This window comes from Oncorhynchus keta, unplaced genomic scaffold, assembly GCF_023373465.1.
Source record: "Oncorhynchus keta strain PuntledgeMale-10-30-2019 unplaced genomic scaffold, Oket_V2 Un_contig_11116_pilon_pilon, whole genome shotgun sequence".
Lineage (NCBI taxonomy): Eukaryota > Metazoa > Chordata > Actinopteri > Salmoniformes > Salmonidae > Oncorhynchus > Oncorhynchus keta.
The window spans coordinates 117492-122652 of NW_026277329.1; the positions used below are offsets into that span (position 1 = coordinate 117492).

Consider the following 5161-nt stretch of genomic DNA (forward strand, 5'->3'; position numbering starts at 1 on the left):
GGGGATGTTGAGAGAGACAACACCACGAGGACTGTCGTTAAAGCCCCTGTTGGTGGGGGAAAAAGACAGGACAGAGATACAAACCAAAACACCAGACCAGGAGAAGTCAACTTCCTGTCTGATTCAGACAAGGAGACCAAACCTAACCCAGTCTCAGACCACCAGACCAAAGGTACTGTCCCTGTCAAACTGATCCCCAGACCAGTTCACAGACACTCCTGTCATAGTGGCTGACACTCACCCCGTTCAGGTCCATATCGAAGCCTCTGTACAGGATTCAGAATACAAGGCGGTTGAGCCGTCCTCATTTATGACTTGGTCAAAGCCAGCAACATGAGTGGAACTCAGGAGAGTCCTGGTCCCAATGACGACACTGATCCTGAGCCTCGTGTGGTCCAGAAGGCCTTCAGTACAACAACAACAACCACCACAGAAAGCCCCACAGCAGCACAACTAGCTGACCCAGAGAGAGGTCACAGAAAGCCCCACAGCAGCACAACTAGCTGACCCAGAGAGAGAGGTCACAGAAAAAGCCCCACGGCAGCACAACTAGCTGACCCAGAGAGAGAGGTCACAGAAAAAGCCCCACGGCAGCACAACTAGCTGACCCAGAGAGAGAGGTCACAGAAAGCCCCACAGCAGCACAACTAGCTGACCCAGAGAGAGAGGTCACAGAAAGCCCCACGGCAGCACAACTAGCTGACCCAGAGAGAGAGGTCACAGAAAGCCCCACGGCAGCACAACTAGCTGACCCAGAGAGAGAGGTCACAGAAAGCCCCACAGCAGCACAACTAGCTGACCCAGAGAGAGAGGTCACAGAAAGCCCCACAGCAGCACAACTAGCTGACCCAGAGAGAGATCACAGAAAGCCCCACGGCAGCACAACTAGCTGACCCAGAGAGAGAGGTCACAGAAAGCCCCACGGCAGCACAACTAGCTGACCCAGAGAGAGAGGTCAGGCTGAGAAAGCCCCACGGCAGCACAACTAGCTGACCCAGAGAGAGAGGTCACAGAAAGCCCCACGGCAGCACAACTAGCTGACCCAGAGAGAGAGGTCACAGAAAGCCCCACGGCAGCACAACTAGCTGACCCAGAGAGAGAGGTCACAGAAAGCCCCACGGCAGCACAACTAGCTGACCCAGAGAGAGAGGTCACAGAAAGCCCCACGGCAGCACAACTAGCTGACCCAGAGAGAGAGGTCACAGAAAGCCCCACGGCAGCACAACTAGCTGACCCAGAGAGAGAGGTCACAGAAAGCCCCACAGCAGCACAACTAGCTGACCCAGAGAGAGAGGTCACAGAAAGCCCCACGGCAGCACAACCCTCACAGAAAGCCCCACGGCAGCACCAGCTGAGAGAGAGGTCACAGAAAGCCCCACGGCAGCACAACTAGCTGACCCAGAGAGAGGTCACAGAAAGCCCCACGGCAGCACAACTAGCTGACCCAGAGAGGTCACAGAAAGCCCCACAGCAGCACAACTAGCTGACCCAGGGTCACAGAAAGCCCCACAGCAGCACAACTAGCTGACCCAGAGAGAGAGGTCACAGAAAGCCCCACAGCAGCACAACTAGCTGACCCAGAGAGAGGTCACAGAAAGCCCCACAGCAGCACAACTAGCTGACCCAGAGGTCACAGAAAGCCCCACAGCAGCACAACTAGCTGACCCAGAGGTCACAGAAAGCCCCACAGCAGCACAACTAGCTGACCCAGAGGTCACAGAAAGCCCCACAGCAGCACAACTAGCTGACCCAGAGAGAGGTCAGAAAGCCCCACAGCAGCACAACTAGCTGACCCCAGAGGTCACAGAAAGCCCCACAGCAGCACAACTAGCTGACCCAGAGGTCAGAAAGCCCCACAGCAGCACAACTAGCTGACCCAGAGGTCACAGAGGAGGATATTGAGGCCTTGAACAAGAAGAAAGAGAAGAGGATGAAAGACAGGAAACAAAAGCAGAAGAAAAAGAAGGAAAAACAGATTGGTCCAGAACAGACTGGTCCAGAACAGACTGGTCCAGAACAGATTGGTCCAGAACAGACTGGTCCAGAACAGACTGGTCTACCAGATTGGTCCAGAACAGATTGGTCCAGAACAGACTGGTCCAGAACAGACTGGTCCAGAACAGACTGGTCCAGAACCTGGTCCAGAACAGATTGGTCCAGAACAGACTGGTCCAGAACAGACTGGTCCAGAACAGACTGGTCCAGAACCTGGTCCAGAACAGATTGGTCCAGAACAGACTGGTCCAGAACAGACTGGTCCAGAACAGATTGGTCCAGAACAGACTGGTCCAGAACAGACTGGTCCTACCCCAGAACAGACTGGTCCAGAACAGACTGGTCCTACCCCAGAACAGACTGGTCCAGAACAGAACAGAACAGGTCCTACCCCAGAACAGACTGGTCCAGAACAGATTGGTCCAGAACAGACTGGTCCAGAACAGACTGGTCCAGACCCGACTCGTCCTGCCCCAGAACAGACTGGTCCAGAACAGACTGGTCCTACCCCAGAACAGACTGGTCCAGAACAGACTGGTCCAGAACAGACTGGTCCAGAACAGACTGGTCCAGAACAGACTGGTCCAGAACAGATTGGTCCAGAACAGACTGGTCCAGAACAGACTGGTCCAGAACAGATTGGTCCAGAACAGACTGGTCCAGAACAGACTGGTCCAGAACAGATTGGTCCAGAACAGATTGGTCCAGAACAGACAGATTGGTCCAGAACAGACTGGTCCAGAACAGATTGGTCCAGAACAGATTGGTCCAGAACAGACTGGTCCAGAACAGATTGGTCCAGAACAGACTGGTCCAGAACAGACTGGTCCAGAACAGATTGGTCCAGAACAGACTGGTCCAGAACAGACTGGTCCAGAACAGATTGGTCCAGAACAGACTGGTCCAGAACAGACTGGTCCAGAACAGATTGGTCCAGAACAGACTGGTCCAGAACAGACTGGTCCTATCCCAGAACGGACAGAGATGTCAGTTACTGGTCTACCACAGAACAGACAGAACCACAGACAGCACCACAAACAGAACCACAAACAGAACCACAGACAGAACCACAGACAGAACCACAGACAGAACCACAGACAGAGATGTCAGTTACTGGGTCTACCACAGAACTACAGACAGAACCACAGACAGAACCACAGACAGAACCACAGACAGAACCACAAACAGAGATGTCAGTTACTGGGTCCACCACGGAACCACAGACAGGCTGGTTGGCTGCTCTCAGATCCCTCTCTCAGTCCGACCAACAGAACACAGTACAGAGAACTCCAGAACCCAGGTACTGCGTGCTGCTCTGTACATAGTGTGTGTGTTTGTGTGTATGTGTACGTGTGTGTGTGTGTGTGTGTGTGTGTGTGTGTGTGTGTGTGTGTGTGTGTGTGTGTGTGTGTGTGTGTGTGTGTGTGTGTGTGCGCGTGTGCGTGTGTGTGTGTGTGTACATGTGTGTGTGTGTGTGTGTTTGTGTTGACTAGGGAGTGATTTTGTTTACGCTGTGTTGTTTTCTGTTGTTGCACAGCTTTCCCCCCTAATTCTTGTTATCACAGTCCGTAACGCTCTTTCAAGCCCTCTGTAGGCTTACCGGTTTATTTTGAAATACGGGTTGATGGGCTATAGCATCGGAAAGGACAAGCCTGTTCATGTCTCATTACAGAATACGACTGTAGTTACTGCTGTACATCACAGCCTGGTCATGTCTCATTATATATGAACGACTGTAGTTACTGCTGTACATCACAGCCTGTTCATGTCTCATTATATATGATACGGTCAGTTTACTGCTGTACATCACAGCCAGTTCATGTCTCATTATATATGGACTGTAGTTACTGCTGTACATCACAGCCCTGTTCATGTCTCATTATATATGATACGACTGTAGTTACTGCTGTACATCACAGCCAGTTCATGTCTCATTATATATGATACGACTGTAGTTACTACTGTACGTGCTGTTCATGTCTCATTATATATGATGACTGTAGTTACTGCTGTACATCACAGCTGGTCATGTCTCATTATATATGATACGACTGTAGTTACTGCTGTACATCACAGCCAGTTCATGTCTCATTGTATATGATGTGTAGCTACTGCTGACTGTAGTTACTGCTGTACATCACAGCCTGTTCATGTCTCATTATATATGATGACTGTAGTTACTGCTGTACATCACAGCCTGTTCATGTCTCATTATATATGATACGACTGTAGTTACTGCTGTACATCACAGCCTGTTCATGTCTCATTATATATGATACGACTGTAGTTACTGCTGTACATCACAGCCAGTCATGTCTCATTGTATATGATACGACTGTAGTTACTGCTGTACATCACAGCCAGTTCATGTCTCATTTATATGATACGACTGTAGTTACTGCTGTACATCACAGCCTGTTCATGTCTCATTATATATGATACGACTGTAGTTACTGCTGTACATCACAGCCTGTTCATGTCTCATTATATATGATACGACTGTAGTTACTGCTGTACATCACAGCCAGTTCATGTCTCATTATATATGATACGACTGTAGTTGATGGTTCATGCTCATTAGCATCGGAAGTTACTGCTGTACATCACAGCCTGTTCATGTCTCATTATATATGATACGACTGTAGTTACTGCTGTACATCACAGCCAGTTCATGTCTCATTATATATATGATACGACTGTAGTTACTGCTGTACATCACAGCCTGTTCATGTCTCATTATATATGATACGACTGTAGTTACTGTACATCACAGCCAGTTCATGTCTCATTATATATGATACGACTGTAGTTACTGCTGTACATCACAGCCTGTTCATGTCTCATTATATATGATACGACTGTAGTTACTGCTGTACATCACAGCCAGTTCATGTCTCATTATATATGATACGACTGTAGTTACTGCTGTACATCACAGCCAGTTCATGTCTCATTATATATGATACGACTGTAGTTACTGCTGTACATCACAGCCAGTTCATGTCTCATTATATATGATACGACTGTAGTTACTGCTGTACATCACAGCCAGTTCATGTCTCATTATATATGATACGACTGTAGTTACTGCTGTACATCACAGCCTGTTCATGTCTCATTATATATGATACGACTGTAGTTACTGCTGTACATCACAGCCTGTTCA

At 49.0% G+C, this 5161-nt stretch overlaps 1 long non-coding RNA gene across 1 annotated transcript; it reads left to right on the plus strand.

Annotated features, from left to right (window-relative positions):
- Window positions 1–320: 320 nt before the first annotated feature.
- Window positions 321–1304, plus strand: LOC127917249 (uncharacterized). The gene is made up of 3 exons (XR_008097053.1): window positions 321–472; window positions 667–764; window positions 1007–1304. It is a non-coding gene; the product is annotated as an uncharacterized LOC127917249 (long non-coding RNA).
- Window positions 1305–5161: the final 3857 nt, after the last annotated feature.